The sequence below is a fragment of the Amia ocellicauda genome, chromosome 12 (assembly GCF_036373705.1).
Source record: "Amia ocellicauda isolate fAmiCal2 chromosome 12, fAmiCal2.hap1, whole genome shotgun sequence".
NCBI lineage: Eukaryota > Metazoa > Chordata > Actinopteri > Amiiformes > Amiidae > Amia > Amia ocellicauda.
Window position 1 is genome coordinate 31,980,794 of NC_089861.1, and position 17,537 is coordinate 31,998,330.

The 17,537-nt window shown below is 42.9% G+C and overlaps 1 long non-coding RNA gene across 1 annotated transcript; it reads left to right on the forward strand.

Annotated features, from left to right (window-relative positions):
- The first annotated feature begins 1,297 nt into the window (after positions 1–1,297).
- LOC136764941 (uncharacterized) lies at positions 1,298–7,145 on the forward strand. The gene is made up of 3 exons (XR_010821279.1): positions 1,298–1,404; positions 1,919–2,029; positions 6,439–7,145. It is a non-coding gene; the product is annotated as an uncharacterized LOC136764941 (long non-coding RNA).
- Positions 7,146–17,537: the final 10,392 nt, after the last annotated feature.

Below are 17,537 nucleotides of genomic sequence, written 5' to 3' on the forward strand. Positions count from 1 at the left end.
CAGAGCCTTCCTGCAAGTGAGGCTTAACACTGTAATAAGGAGTTCACTGTTATGTCACTTGTAACGTGTTCATTATACAGACTGAGCCCATGAACATGTTTATGATTATTATGATTGTAGTGTGGATAGTTTTTAGGAGTTGTGTCAAAAATACTAAAGTCCAGTGCGCGGTGGTCCAGACAACTTGGTCGCGGACCTTGGACCACAAAGTGCTCCAACCCCTACTGGCATCACGGACAACTCTGAGTGACCAGTTAACCTGAACCGCATGTCTTGGACTGGGTGGAAATGGAAGGAAACCAGAATACACTTAGAAAAGACAAGCGAGATATGGAGAGAATAAGCAAACTTCACAGAAGTTTAATGAATTACACAAATTTCAATCCAGTTCGTAGCCTATACATTAACCAAGAAGTTGTGCTGTAATGAAGTTCGCTACAGTTTTCAGGATCACTTCAATGTTTGCGTCGATAAAGTCTAAGTCTGGCAAGTTGACGTCTAAAGTGGGCACACTGATGTGTAGTCCTTCAATTATTGAAAGGCATAAAACAATTTCTGTCTGCATTAGCCTTGTTGAAAATAAAACCAAATGTGTTGACACAGCACTGGCTCAGTCTCATCATTGTCTCATGAAAATGACAACACTTCCGTTTTCTCTGGTAGCAAGAGATAACGTTATCTCGTGATCACGGGTTAACAGGACGTAATTTATGTTCTGATCATGACATAACCAGTGTGGCTAGGTTTTGTTTAATTTCATGTCCTCAATGAGCCACCGTACTACACTACAATGCAGTATAGTCCACAACAGTTCAGTACACTGTATGTCTGTTGTGTATGCTGTGATTGTGATGAGTGGAATATCATGTAGTGTGTTTGCTTGTTCTGTCTCAGAGCTCCTACGTGTATGTGTTCGAGGGCCTGCCCCATTTTTTTGATAATGGCATTGTGCGCTCTGACCACAACCTGATTGGTGCGTTCTGCGGGACCAGCCGTAAGCACCCAATCACAGTGGAGGCCATGTCAGGTGACCCAAGACTCTTCTTGTGTGTGCGGCTTGTGTCTGTCATTGTGTTTCATTGTGTCTCTCTGTGTCTGTCTGTCTCTCTGCCTCAGAGTCAATACTGCATCCCCCCCATATTCCCTCGCTTTCCCTTTCCACTCTCTCTCCCTCTCTCTCTCTCAGGTGTGCTGTCAGTGTATTTTGAGGCAAACGTGTCAGCAGGAGCCCGCCCCCAGGCCTTCAATGCCATGTTCTCTGTAGGAGGTGGGGCCTGCGGAGAGGTGGGGGGGGAGGAGGAGATAAGTGGAATTGCCCGGGGGGGGCGTTGGGGGGCACACTGTGGCCGGACTGTCTGTCCCCGAGACTGTGGAGCCACAGAAGGAAGAGCAATGTGCAACATGGTGAGAGAGAGGGAGAGGGAGGGAGAGAGGGAACTGGGGGGGAGTGGGTGAGAGAGGGAATATTTATTCTCATGTAAGATTGCATACATACAACGTTTTGTCATACTCTTGCCTGTGTATTACTTGCACTTGTATTGTTTATTTTAATGTCCCCTACGTTCCCTTTCCCTTAGTTCTTAACTTTGACTTAACATCTTGTCTGCACTTATCAGCTTTTGCAATATAGGATGTAAGACCTTATATACTGTTTACTGTATAGCTCTTATACACTTGTGTAAACTGTGAATTTGTAAAATGTATTATGCCTTGAATTGCACTGTATTATTGCACTTTGTATCGCACTTATATTTTGTAAGTCGCCATGAACAAAGGTGTCTGCTAATAAATAAATAAATAATATTGGGTAGGAGTGTGGGAGAGAAGGAAGGGGAGTTCAGGAGTGTGGGAGAGATTGGTTATTGATCGCAGTCTCTGGTCATGTGTATGTGTATTGATTATTGGTTATTGATCGCAGTCTCTGGGCATGTGTGTCTGCACTCCCGGCTTTGGCGGCTCCGACTGCTCCTCCCCTGTGGACTCCTCCTCCGTCATCTGGGAAACGCTGCTGGACACACAGCTCACCACGGTAACGCTGACAGTCTCATTGTCTTTGTGTCTGTCTGTCTGTCTGTCTGTCTGTGTCTGTATCTCAGTCTCTCTCCCTACTTCCCCCCTCCTCAGAATCAGGCTCACAGGTTCCTGCAAAGACTGGCACACTCAATGGTGGAGGGGCCAGAAGGGGCGCTCTGACTGTATGGGGGCCTCTCCCTCACAGAGGGCATTCTGGGAAACATCTACAGGTCGATCGTTTAAGAAAAAAAAAAAAATTATAGCTGTTATACACTTAAAGAAAAAGGTAATTCAGCTCTAGGCTAGTTTTGCTGTTCAGCAAGGACTACGAGAGCTAGCTTCCAAGTAGTTTGGTTAATGGCACAGTATGGAAAATGATAGGTTGCAGATGTAACCCTGGTTATCTGAGAAAGGAAGCACTTCCCAAGGGGGAGGGCTATTAGCTTTAGGAATGTCATCGAAACATCTTTCTATCAAAGCTGCCTAGAGGCCCCTGTGTCGGTCACTCAAACAGTCCCCTTCCTGTTTCCTGTTTGTATATAAGGTGATGTGCACACAGGGACTTCCTCTTTTGCTGGGAGACCTTGCAACCCGTGGGCAGTGCTTCCTTTCTCAGTTACCCGGGGTTGCATCCGCAATCTATCATTCTCTTTCTAATTTGAAGCACTGCCCAAGGGGGAGGGGTTACTGTATAACCAACCCATTGCAAGGGAGGCACAAGCTGTTAAGAGAGCCTGCCCCAAAGCATACCTGCTAGGGCCTTGACCAACTCTAGATAGAAGCCGCAGGGGCCCTCCACTTATTACAGTAGCAGCAGCCTCCTGCTCTGCTAGTGCAGCCCACATCTACCAGAACAGAACAGCACAGTGCCCTCCACGCAACACAGTATCAGCGACCTCTTGTTCCACTAGCACCACTAGCAGCAGGGCCACAGAACTACTGTACATAACTTAACATAAAAACAAAACAGGCTCTGTGCCCACTGTTTCACCCAACAGTAGCAGCGGCCTCCTGTTCAACTAGCACAGCTAGCAGCAGGGCCACAGAACCATTGGACAGGACTAATAAAATTACCAGAGCGGGGCAGCAACTGTGCACCCTCCGCTTAACACAGTGACAGTTACCCAGTGAGCTTTAATGAATATTCTTTAATGACCAACGATTCCAAAACAGACTTTCGTCAAATCCTACAGTTACAGCAGTTGTAGTCTGCTTTTCAACTATTTAATTTCACCCACCCTTAGTTCTAATGTTTTCCAACACTTTAATTGTTCCCCTTTTTATCGATTAATCACTCAGTCGGCTTGTTTACACGGGTGCGTTCAAGTCGCGCAGACTTTCTGCAGTAACTGTGAAGGAAGCTGTTTACATGACCTAATACTGCAGTAATACATATCGGGAGGAATACTACATATGAACCAGCATGAATACATAATGTGCAGTACACCAGTTGAATATTTGTAGTTTGTGGTCACTCAATGTAAGTTTTTTGCTGTGTAATGTTTAACTGAATGAGCATATTGCCGATTAATATGCAAAATGGTGATGAACTGACACTGGTGATGAACAGTGTGTGACGAAAAGACTCGATCTTCTGGGCCTCAGACCTGCTGTCCAAGGAACTATGTACAAAGGTAGGGTACATGGTAAACACATGCACTCCTGCCACACAATATAGGCAATATTGCAATAATGAACAAACTATATACAAGGTAGCCTTGTGAGGCAACTTAACTGAAGGACACATGACCCTGGGAGCGAAGCCTGCAGGGCAGTCACAAAAATGAGGAGTAACTCACATGGGTGCTTGACTTGAAGGCAGAGTCAGGTAGGAAGGGAAGTGGTTCAGCATAGCTCCATCCAAGGTATTCACCAGGATGCTCCAACAGGGGCAGGCAGGGAAACAAGAGGCCAGGAGCCTGTGCCTCACAGGCTACTGAGGCTCAACTGAAGCCAAAACGAGGTTCCCAATGGGGGGGCAGGTCCCGTCACATCCAGCCTGTACAACCAAACAAAGGTGTGAGGCAAAGCCCAACTCGCAGCTGCACAAATGTCTGCCAAGGAGGCACCATGAACAAGGGGACACGACGTGGCTACACCTCGAGTCGAGTGTGCCACCGGGTGTAAGGCACCGGGGTTCCAGTCGACTCATAGGCCATGGTAATGGTGTCCACATTCCAATCCAGTGTCTGCGCTCCATAGGATACATACAGCTGGTCTGGGTATAGGCGGACTGACCATCGGGCGATTCAGGAAAATGCCAGAAGGGCCAGTCCATTTTTTAGTTTTAGGCAACCCCCCTCGCACCGTTTGGCATGACCTCTGTGTCCAATGTCTGGGCGCTGAACAAGCCCAACAAGCACTGATGGGAGATGGGGGCTGCGAGCATTGCTGAGGCTTCACGGAGGCTATGCGCCGCAAGAGGTCCAGGAACTCCCCGCCATCATCAAGAGCCTCAATGAGCCGTCGCAGTGGAAGCAATCATCCTTTTCTAGGGCTTCACCGACGAGGGTGAAGTCTGCTTCCCCCTCTCCGCCTCCTCGCAGGCATTCTCCAGAGTGGAGACCATGCTCCCCCAGAAGGAGATTCACGAGGAACAGATGGTCCAATTCCTGCTCATCTCAGCACTCTACTCCTCAGCGAGTTTCACCAGGCCAGTCCCCTCACCCTAGACCACAAGGGGCACTTTCCTCCTGGAGAGAGGAAGAGGAGGAGTTTAAGAGCACGATGCAGGGAAGTCATGGAGACCTTGGCCACTCAGCAGCGCATGCTGAACATCATGTGGGAGCGGCTACCATCAGCAGAGGACGCCCCACTCCCCCCCAGCAACTGCCACCACCTTGGATGCTTTCCCTCTATAGGAGACTCAGTGACCAGACAACAATATTTTTGTGTGTTTGTGTATGTGTGTGTGTTGGTTTGCTTAAGTTATGTCTTATGTCTGCGATTCATGTACAAGGACCACAAAGAATGTATTTGCTCAAAAACTGGGAACAAAAAACACAGTGCTATATGCTGCTTTTGAAAGAGAAGAACAGTGATCACAGAAACTGTTGGAACAACATCAAATTTCAACAGGCACATGGAACGAAAATCACAAAGAAAGGTAGGATGTTCATATTAAATTTGTTTAGAATGCATGCCAATGTAAACATAATGTTATACACAATTCAACAGAGCACCATAATACACCATACACCATAATACTGCATTGATTGTGTATATATTGGCTTCAATTTGCAATTATGACAGGTATTTTTATACTTGACAAATATATATTTTAATCTGGTATATTCAATATTTGCTTTGTACATTTTTGTGTAACTCCTATTGTCCAATGGAAAGCATAGGCTATAAAATATTATTGATCTCATTATGTCTGATACCTGGCATACACTGACCTCAGACATATGTGAATTATTTGGAGTTTTGTTTTAATTTTGTAATGTTTTTACTTTCATTATTAATATGAGGATGACAAAAGTTTAATAGGTTTAATACTCTGAATACAAGGCAGGAAAAAGTGGTGTGGATACTACTCAGGCTAGCATTTCTCTTAATATTTCAGGAAGTTCAACATCAGCTGTACAAGTGTACAGTGCAAAATGTCTACGGCAGCAAGCAATAAATGAAACACTGGTAAAGGATTTGGTGGTTGGATGCAGTTTCCCATTGTAAATTTTGGCACTTTAATCACTTTCTGAAGGTAATGGACCCCAAGTATGTTCCTCTTTCCAGATCAACTGTGTGTGAGAAAAGAATCCCAGAATTGGTAATTTATTCTAGAATGCAAACGTTTCACAGGATCTCACACTGGGGAAAATATAGCTTCTGCCTTTTGAAGAGATAGTAGATGAATACAAAATCAAAAACAAAATTGATTAAATCAGATACTACCCGTTGAAAAGCAGTTCTGCAGTAACTGCCCTAAGATCAGAGGTCTTTATCTGAAGTATGTGATGTAGACTTCAAGAATGTGCCCTTCACTTCCTGAGAGTGGAGTGAGCTATCAGAATTGTGTCAAATACTCAGAGCCAACATTGAGTCATTTCCAAAATTTTGGACTTGAACACACATCTAAGGAAAATGGATGAACGAAGAGGAAATCTGTGTAGACCTTTCGGAATGCAAAAATGACTGATGCTCAGAGTACTGCTGGTGATCAGAAGGACCCTTTTTCTGACAAGGTTTATCTTGTAGCTGCCATACTAGATCCACAATTTGTATTGAACTGGGTCAATAGGGTTTCTGTGGAAATGGACACAATCTCACTGAAGAAACTGAGAGATTATCTAAAGAAAAAGCTTATAGGTACTGAATTTATTCTTTCAGGTTAAAGAAAATACTTTATTGAAAAAGCAGTTTAACTTAACACTTACTGTAAGACATTTTATTCTAATTATTATTTATTCTATTTTGTACCAGGAACTGTGATTGCTGATACAAAAGACCTGACAGAGGTGAATTCCCACAGTCCCACACCTGAGAAAGAACAACCATCACCACCCAGGAAGTATCCCAGGTTGCTGGCTCGCTATCAAAGCCACAGGAAGCACAACAGTGGTGGAGGCTGGGTCAGCGTGCACACGCAGGAAGTAGCTTGACGTCCTCCAAGATCTTGTACAAGATGAACAAGGTGCACTAAAGTTTTGGTCTGATATCCTTCAGAAGTTCCCAAATCTGTACACTTTGGCGATGAAGGTTTTGTCAGTCCCTACATCTACTGCCTCTATTGAGCGTGTGTTTAGCAGGGGTGGTATTATTATGCATCCTCATTGTGCATCTCTGAGCTGTAAAATACTCTCACAGCTGATGTTTTTGAAGTGTAAAGAAGGCAAACTTGGTGACTGATTGTAACGTAGACCACTTGTGCTGATTCATATGTGTAAAATTAGGATTTTAAGGAAATGGGTGCAGAATACATGATTTTCTTGTTGATGAGTAAAATATTTTGGTCATGATATGTTTTATTTAGTACTGTATACTGAAGAATACCCAAAAAGCATATTTCTGTTTGCTAATTTATGTTATGCTATGTTATGTTTCCTCTGTATTGGCTGTAATATCCAGAGTACATTTCCTTTTGAACTGCCTTCTTGATGCTATGGGGTAATGTTCTGTATTAAATAATTAAACTGAAATTCTGTTTTGCACCTTATTTCCTCATCAAATATACTGTACTATTAATGCAAACATAGGTCAGCATTTAAGTTCAAATTTGGAGCCATTTGCCACTTTTAAGAACTGCTTGATTTGTTTTTTCTTGAGTAATTTCCATTCCTTGGTCCATATACAAAGCACAAATAATGTAGGTGCATAAAACAGAAAATGTTGCTTAATATGCTGTTTGAAGTCCCCGTCTGTCCCCTGTCTGACTTGGACAGTCCCGGTCTGTGTCTTAACTCGGACTCGAATATGGTGGTCTCAACTACAGTACTGCTAAAGACAAAAAACACACAAAAGGCTCTTATCTCATGTCTGGATGTTTCAGGGTGAAGGGGCAAAAGAGGAAGTTCCTGTGTATAGAAACAGAAAACAGGAAGGGGAAAGATAACCATTTTCAGAGTGTAAGTTTGTCCTGATATACATCACTGCAGTTGTTAAGACAATGTTCCCAGAGAAAAATCAGGATAATAAAATGAATAAAAGCTGACAATTGTGTGGAATGACTACTGAAGGCGCGCAGATTGGACCGGCCTCCCTGAATTGCAGGAAGGTGAGAGAGGCTGCCAGACACACTGTCAAACTTCATTGCATTGTACATCAGGAGGCATTGTGTGCAAAAGTAATTAAAATGAAACATGCCTTGGGCACAGTTGTAAAAATCGGTAAAGCACTTAACCACAGGCAGTTTTGTGCCTTTTGTTCTGAAATTCAGGCAGAATACTGAAATGTGATCTACTGTTGTGATGTTCGCTGGCTCAGTCATGGCTCTGTCCTGAAACATGTGTTTGTTCTGAGAAAAGAAATCAACCAATTTCTCTGGGAAAAGCAACAGTCACAGGCTGAACTCTACAACCCAGAATGGTTAGTGGACTTTGGGTTCATGATATAACGGGGCATCTGAATGCACTCAACACCAGTTTTCAAAGCAAAAATGCTGTTGTCTCACAAATGCATGTGGACATCAAAGCTTTCATGGTAAAATTGAGTCTGTTTGAAAAACAGTTGATGGAATGAAATGCCTCACTGTGTGAGGTTCTGGGCAATGAAGATATTGCCAGCAACACTGTGAAATATGTGAATGTCATTGCATCACTGAGAGGGGAGTTTGACCAGTGGTTTCAGGATTTCTTATGAATTGAAGAGGTAATCCATATATACTCTTGTCCTTTTGCTTTCGACGTGAACAAAGCTCCTGCAGATCAGCAATTGGAACTGATAGAAATGCAGGGCAATGGCACTCTTCTCAGTCGCCAACAGCAGCTACCTATTGTGCAGTTCTACCGCAGCCTGGACCAGACCAGGTTCCCTCATTGAAGAGGATGCTCTGTTTGATTGGCTCGGCGTACATTCTCTTTCATGACTCTGAACATAAGTCGCCTGAGAACCAGCTTGACTAACTCGAATCTATGTGACATTCTGCGAGTAACAACGACCAACGACGAGCAGGTTTTCTAAATCAATTATTTTATTTACATTATATTCAAGTGATTGTACTTCAAAATCATGAGTCATTATTTACTTTGTTTTGTATGCCATACTCAAACTTTAACATCTGGCACTTTGAGAAAATGTTCAGACAACCCTGCACTAAACAGTTGAACCCATGTCTAAATTTAAGCGATTTCACAGTTTCAACCCAAGACAAAACTGAGCTCAGGCAGAAACTAGGATTGTGAGTTCCAACCCAGGACGTAACGCTCGCCTCAGGTTGAAAAATGTTGATGTGAATCGCAGGGATGGAAAGTAATGAATTACAACTACTCTCGTTCCTGTAATTGGGCAGCTTTTTTGTGTACTTGTACTTTTTTGAGTATTTTTCAAATTTGGTAATTTTACTTATACTTAAGTATGTTTTGAGTTACGCATTCGTTACGGAGTACAAATTTTGTAGGCTGTCAGGAAAAAAAAATGTGAGTGACAGACAGACAAAAAGTCAAGCATTCCACCCACAACACTCTACAGGCCAATCACAATGTTTCTGATGTTACGGTTAGTCAGTCAGTGAAAGATTTGAAGTCAGTCATCCAGTCCAGCAGCAGTGAGGTGAGTTAACTAGCAATCTAGCTATGGGTATTAGTGATTAGGGGTGTATATTTTTTTAATCAAAATCGAAGATCGATCAAAACGAACGTTTGATTTCTACCATCAAATGTAAAGATGTGGTCGTGATTTATTTATTTATTTGGCTTTGCCAAACCAAAATTAAAGTGTCAGAAAAAACAAAACACACAGTAAATATTTCTGCTTATGTGAATGTCTAATGCTTTCTTATATGACTAACATTTTTTATGAAATGCCTATACAGCATTTCAGCTGTGAACTCCTCACATTGAATAAGTTATAAACACTTTATTCTTCAACCGCGGATCCTGCAGTTTATGGATATACCGAATACAATATAGCCGAAAATCTGGGTTTTGTAATAAAAAAGTAATTGTGAATATTGTTTTAGCATATTTGCACCTGATATAACGCTCGACTGCCTGTCCTGTGATCAGCTCAGCAAGTTTCTAACTTTCCTTTGGAATTCAATCATGACAACTCCAGAACTGTTCATGCAAGTCTAGAACTACAAAAAGTCAATTAAAGTGCATTTCATAAGCCCTTACTGTTAATACACTGTTATTGTTGATTTCCTGACTGGCAGTGTTAAAATACTTGTTTTGACTTTTGTCGAACAAGGTTATGAATTTGTTGACAAGTGTGTGAAGAAAAATAACAAATAAAATCGGAAATTGTGAAATCATTACACCCCTATTAGTAAGCAAACATTTAAAGAGCTTTGTGGCAAAATGTTAGAAAAGCCAATTCCACACATAATTCAAGTTAGTGCTATGGATATATCTCCTAGTGGGTACCCTTTTCACGTAGTATACATAGTTTAATAATCTAAAACGAGTTATGTCTTGTAATACCAATGATAAAAACTTTCAAAATGCGACATTTGACATTAAAACGCAATATATCCATTTTCAAAATAGCACTCATCTCTGAAACGGTAAACACGATCATAATGAATAAATCATTCAGCAATGTTAATGAAGTATAAAACAATATCACAAATTACAAACCCGTACTTAATAGCAATTTGCTTTTTGGAAAGCGATGTTTCTGTAAAATACAGGGGATAGACTAAAACGAATGACCAAATGGAATGCCTATTGACTATAATGGGGAGTGGAATGCCCAGTGGTTCACCACTTTTCCTTCCTTGGACCACTTTTGATAGGTACTGACTACTGCAGACTGGGAACACCCCACAAGAGCTGCAGTTTTGGAGTTATGCATTCAAGTATTGTCTGTTTTGTGTTTGTAATTAATTTAGAACAATTTGCAGATTATATTTTTCACTTTGACATGTTGACTTTCCATGTTGATCAGTGGCAAAAACTCCTGATTAAATCCAGGGATGGGCAAAGCTACATCAAAATGTATTTTAAAATAAGATACCAGATACCTTAATTTGAAGTATATCAAAATAAACTACAAAATACAGCAGCCACACCATGTATCAAAATAAACTACAAAATACAGCAGCCACACCATGTATCAAAATAAACTACTGTATTTTTGTATTTTAAAAATATTTGATCTATCCCTTCACCAGTACACTGACTCAGTTGATTAAGTAGACCAGTTACTTAGTTACCAGTTACCAGCAACCAGTTAACAGATCAAATATTCACATATCCCTATGATCGCCCAGATGAAGATTAGTTTTAAAGTAGCCAACAATTTAATGTTTAACTAACAGTTTGCTAATGACTCAGAATTGTATCCTAATTTAGTTACTTGGTGTTTGGTTATGAAGGGCCAACAGCAACACTGACTCAATGACAAACAAGTAATAAGAAGACAACTGATGGCACCTTATTCATAGCACCTAGTTTCTAAGTAATTAATAATTTGATTGTTAATCATAAATATAATAATAAATTATGTGTCGGGCAGTCATTCATGCAGTGGTATGCAAAATCAACTACTTCAGTTAGGGTACAATCATTTAGCAATCAATTATTTATTTATCAATCATTGGACACCTATTTGGAAGTTGAAAACAAACATTTTAGGACTTTGTCAACAATTATTAAATTATCAATATGTTTTCATTTTAAAAGTAGCCAGAAACCTAATCAGAAACTGGCAGCAGAACTTGTCAAGGAGTATTAACCCAACTCCAACCACTGAATCTATTGAGAGCCTCAGAATATAGGTTTAGAGAACACATACATTCATTGTGTAGTGAGAACATTTACTTCAACTCCAATAGAGAATACTACAATAGAGAATACTACAGACCAGGTATTCCAAAAACAGTCAAACTTATGTGTGAGTGTGTGTGAGAGAGGGAGTGTGTGATTGAGTGAGTGTGTTGGTGTGTGTGAGAGAGGGAATGTATTGAATGAGTGTGTGTGCCCTGTGGCCTACTTTGCAGAGGTCTCTTTAGCTACTGATGCCTTTAAGCACAACTAACTTTTCAAAAAGTGTGGCATTTAGACGTTGTCGATGGGGGTCGGTTGATCAGTCCAGCAAAGGAAAATAAAAGCTCTACTGGAGCTGAGGATGGGATGATTGTGTTAAACCTCACAAAAAGGTGATTGATTTGGTGATACTGCTCCAAAGATGCCAAGTCCCTCCTTTGATCCTCAAAGTAGTGCAAAGATTCCAGCTCTGCTAGAGTCTGGACAAATTACTGAGTAGGCACCAATCAGAGGCAGCATTTTTATGATGTCATCCTGTAGTATCTCACAAAGTATTTTACAGTATTTTTAAACTACAAAATACAAAACACTAAAGTATTTTGATACAAAATATGATGCCATTTTCATCAACCCTATGAAATACAAATTACAAAATTTATTTTGTATTTGAAATACGTATTTTATATACCTCGTATTGTAAATATGTATCATAAATACTGCCCATCCCTGATGAAATCCATTCTGATTTCATGTTTTAACAGAATGCAATGTGGAAAAGTCCAAGGGGGGTGAATACTTTTGAGAGTCACTATATGTGTGTCTCTGTCTCTCTCTCACCACACTGAGTCTATGCACAGTAGTGTCAAGTTAGTCAGTGTGTCTGCATAATAATCCCCCGCCCCATAGGCCCTGCAGTGGGGGACCCTATCAACACTTCGGTCTCCATGGCAATGGTGAGTTCGGGGGGGCGGCTGTACCTGACGGGGGGGTTTAACGGATTGGCGTTGGGCCGCATGCTGACCCTGACTCTGCCCTCTGACCCCTGCGCCCTGCTGCGTGACTTCCCCACCTGCAACAACACTAGTGGGAGCTGTGTCTGGTGCCGGGGGAGCTGCCTCTCTGCCGATACGGCCAACAGGTACGTCCCCAGAACTGCGCACCTGGGCTGGCCTGGACGGTAGTATACCGGAGCTGTATTTGGCTGGACTGTTCTATAATACACTCTACCGTACTGTAATGCAATCTATATATCTTTGTGTCTCCCTCTCAGGATAGGCTGTCCTCCTGGTCACTCTCAATGTTTCCCGTCTCCACGTCTCCCAGAGGACTGTCGCTGCTTGAAGAGCTGAACTGAGTGCCTGGACAGGCACCCCTGCACCCACTCACCCTCCCCCAGCAGGTAACACTGAGGCTGCATCCCAAATCACACACTTGCTCCCCAGTTGCCTTCCCTTATGGGGTGAATGTACTGTGGTCAACATCTTAAAGGAACGAGTGAAGGAGCCTAATCAATCTCTTGTGCTTTTCACTGCTCCTTTCGGGTGCACTATTGTTATTATTATTATTTTTATTTCTTGGCAGACACCCTTATCCAGGGCGACTTACAACATAAGTGCAAAACAAATTGCAAAAATACAGTTAAGTACAATCATCAATCATTACAAATTCAATTTAACTAAAAAATAGTAATTCAAAATACATTTTACAAATTCCAATTTACAATTTACACAAGTACAGTAAGTGAGGTCCTACATCCTGGACGGTGAAAGCTAAATGCTGTCAAGATGTAGGGTCACAGTCAAGGACTACGGGAAAGGGAGCAATGAGGATAATAAAACTGTGAAGTGCTATCTAGCAGGGATAAAAGGACTAATATTACAAGTACTGTCGGAAAAGTTGCATCTTAAGTAAGTGCCGGAATGAGGTCAAGGACTCTGCTGTTTTGACTTCGATGGGCAGCTCGTTCCACTATTTAGGCGCCACGGATGATAAGGAGCGGCCTCTGGAGGAAGGAGAGTGGAGAGGAGGTAGAGTTAGTCTTCTGGCACTGGAGGAGCGCAGTGGTCTGGAGGGGATGTATGGAGAGACAAGTGTCTGAAGGTAGCTTGGTGCAGTGTGGTCGAGACAGCGGTAGGTGAGGGTCAGTGTCTTGAACTGAACACTAAACAGTACACTGATGTGGAAGTGTTTTGGTGCTGAATTCCCAGAATTCTTTGAGTTCTGACTGATTAACTGACACACCGACTGACTGACTGAACCCTGAAGTCATCCATACCCCCTCTCTCTCCCCAGCCGGCCCTGCAGTGTAAGTGGTGCACTAACTGCCCCAAAGGGGCATGCATCAGCAGCAAAGTCAGCTGCAGCTCGGAGCACGACTGCCGCATCAACCAGCGTGAGATCTTCGTGTCCTGATGCGGCCTTCGAGGCATCCGACTGCCCCAAGTGCATCGCCTCGGGCAAGTACATGTGGACACGCCATTTCAAGCATGCAGGTCAGTGGGGTGGTCGGGGGACAAGGGAGGGGAAGGGAAGGGGGACTAGAGTGGACGGGATAGTTTTCTAAAGGGCAGTACTATAGTAGTATGGCACTGGACAGGAGTGTGGGGGAGGGGAGTGGAGTGGACTGGACCTGGCCCAGGTGACAATAGCACCCCAACTCTGAGTGTGCAACACGGGTCTACGACATTTCATCATGCACTTTTTCGCAAACTTATCAGTGGCTACATTTCATCACCAGCATCAGTTCATCACCAAATTGTATATTCATTTACATATTCAGTTTGATTTGATTTGATTTTGATTTGATCTTTTGATTTCTTGATGAAAAGTGTGTGACAAAAAGACGTGATCCCGTGCTACACTACCTTGGGTGACTTTTTCTCAACAGAAATGTGTAATTCAGAATGATTACCTTTTGTATACAATGGATGGATTGGAGTCTTAGGAGGGAGTGAAAGAAGGGGGAGACAGGCAAACTGATACAGACAGAGGAGGCCAGTCATGGGGAGTGGCGCGAAGTGACACTGGCAGGCTCAGAGAGATACAGCCGTTCTGATTTCAGTGTGTCACAATCACGGACAACAAGAGTATGGAGTGGTCCTGAGCCATATGATTATTTTCTGATTTTTATGTCTACCCCAGATGTAGTTGAATTAATAGCTGCAGAAACCAACAGAACACGATTAATGGTTAATGTCATGGAAATTTAGCGCCCCACTCAAAATTCCTAGCAACTCATATTTCAATGGGACTGGTAGCAAAACCTCAATTACTTCAGTACCTCATGCACAATTATATAACAGGACCTCTCACTTTTTATGCCCAGAAAATGCTACCAGACTCCCGTGGTGCCGACGGGGGCTGGCAGCACTGCACGTGGAGCCTGGCACTGCAGGAGGTGAGTGAGGATGTGTTTGTGTATGTCTTTGTGTGAGTGTATGTGTTGCTGTGTGTGTCTGTGTCTGATTGTGTGTGTGAGAGTTTATGGCATGGTTGAGGTCCATTCCAAATGGAATTTGAATTTGAATTGAAGAAAGCTTCAGGATACAGGATTTGAATTTGAATTGGAATGAAAGGGAATGGATCCGAATTCCATGAAATTCCACTCATCGAATGCCACATTTATTACATTATGGTAAACAATACAGATTGCAATAACATAATTAATATCTTATTTCAAAAACTGTTGCCTATGCACAATTAAAATATTTCACAGCATTGTTGTAATGAGTGTGAGTGAGTCCTAATTGTTGGTTTTCTTCAGTCGGCCAGTCAAAGTGCATGTCCGTGTCCTAAACCCTCTCTCTCTGTCTCTCTCTCAGTGTCTCAGCCCTTCCTTCCTGCCGCTGCGCTGTGAGGTGGGGCAATGCGGCCGGCTGCTGTCCAGCTCCGAGCCCTGCTCTCCCCAGTGCTCCCAGTTCTCCCAGTGCTCCCAGTTCTCCCAGTGCTCCCAGTGCATTGCCCAGCCACAGAGTGGGTGGTGTGCCAGCAGGGGCCAGAACGGGGCAGGGCAGTGTCTGCAGGGGGGTCTGGATGGTGAGTCAGGCTGGGGTGGGACGAAGAGTTGGGGGATGGGGGGGGTTGTCTGTGTGTAATGCTCTGTGTCTTTGTATGTTAAGAATGATCCCTTCCGTTCTCTCTCTCCCTCTCTGAGTCTGTGTGTGTCTGTCTCTTTCGCTGTTTTTGTCTTTCCTTCTCTCCTTTCCCTTTCTCTCTCTCCTTTCCTCAACTCTCTTCCTCTCCCACTTCCCTCTTTCTTCTAATCCCTTCTCTCTTTCTCTCTGTCTGTCAATGTGTCTGTTTTAACCCCTCCACCTCTCCTCGTGTCAGGTGTGAGTAGGGGGGGCTGTCCTCAGTGGAACGGGACATGGTCGTTCCTACGTTGCCCTCCCGAGGACGAGTGTGCCAATGGGCACCACGACTGCAATGCTACACAGGACTGCCAAGACACGCCCTTCGGATACGCCTGCACCTGCCGCCAGGGATACCTGATGCACAAGTAATGCTCACCTTGATGACAGCATATCCCCCATATTGTTGTGGTGACCTGGCCCCAGGGGTCTCCGGAGTCTGTGCAGCTCAGGGCCCGTGAGCCTCAGAGCCAGCTGGCCCAGGGCGTCCCACTCAGGAGAGAGCTGGTTGCTCTGTAGTGCTTTGTGGTGGTAGGATTGGGGGTCGACCTGCTTTAGGTGGCACCGGAATTTCACTGCTCTCTTTAGGATGGGGATCAGCATGGGAAATGGGGTGTTCCTGTGGGTCTGCAGGATGTGCTTGTAGAATTCAAATTGCAGTTTTTCTATCAGGTTTTTGTCATAGATTTTATAGTTGGGGTTTGTGAAGGGACCCCACACCTCATTCCCAAAAAGCTGGATTGGTTGGATTATCTCTCTCTCTCTTATTCAAATTCAAAGGTTGCTGTATTGGCATGACAACAGGAGCAGTGTTGCCACAGCAGTTTTACACAGAACATACAACTTAATAACAAGAACAGCAAAACAGCAAAATAAATATCCTATATATATATATATATATATATATTTAAAACTACTTAATATGTAGTGATCATAATAGAGTGAAAATAATTAAAATAATACATTTAAAAAAATCAGACTAATACTTATAAGAAAAGTTTATTACTCCCCTCCCTGGTGCAGATACAGTGAATTAACCTCCCCACGTGGAGCCAGGCGTGTGCCGCTGCCAATTCGGCTATGTCGGTGTCAACTGCTCAACGGAGTGCCGCTGCAACCTGCACGTCAACTGCGCTGGCATTGGGCACCAGGAAGTCTGTCTGCAGTGCCACAACAACACCATGGTAACACACAGGCCCAGGGGTCACAGAGGGTCATACAGTCAGTCAGTCAATCTTAATGATAAAATACATAATAAAAATAAATAAATAAATAAATAAATAAATAAATAAATAGGCTGTGCTCTGTGCAGGTTTGTCACAGTGTGTATCTCGGGCAATGCTCTGTGCAGAGTGTCCTCCAAGTAGGAGGACTGCCTGTTTTTCTCTCTTTTCCATTTTCTAAAAAAATTGATGGGATTTATTATTAAAAAAAAATATGTTCCTTGTTGGGAAATATCTGTAGACCCTCATGCCAAATGGAAACAGGCAAAGAATTTTCCTTTACTTTTCTGGTGGATATATTTGTCTATGAGGGTGTAGGGTGTAAATATGATTGGTTAAGCAGTGTTTTGGAAGAAAGCCAATCTGACTCAGGATATTGGACTCGGTGAGGAATGTCAGTATCCGGGCGTTAATGATACTGAAGAACACCTTCCCCAGGTAGTTATTGAGGTCCAATTTGTCTCCACTCTTTTAAATTGGGGATATTGGCCCCTGGTTCCAGATGTCAGGTAAGTAACAAATATTGAGTACCACGATGAACAATTTAAGTATTGTGTCTTGTAATTTAGGGCTACTGTATTTGAGCATCTCAGTACTGATGCTGTCTGTGTTTTTCTGGATTCCTAGTTAATTCTTGTAGGGTGATGTGAACATCAATTGTGTTTTGACTATCTTTAATTGATTGTTCTATTAATTTTACTTTTTCCCCAGTTATCTTTCAAGTTGGAAGTATTCCAAAAGGGGGACGGCCTACACCAGTAACCATGGATACCTTTCGTAAAAAAAATCTATCAGAGCCGCCT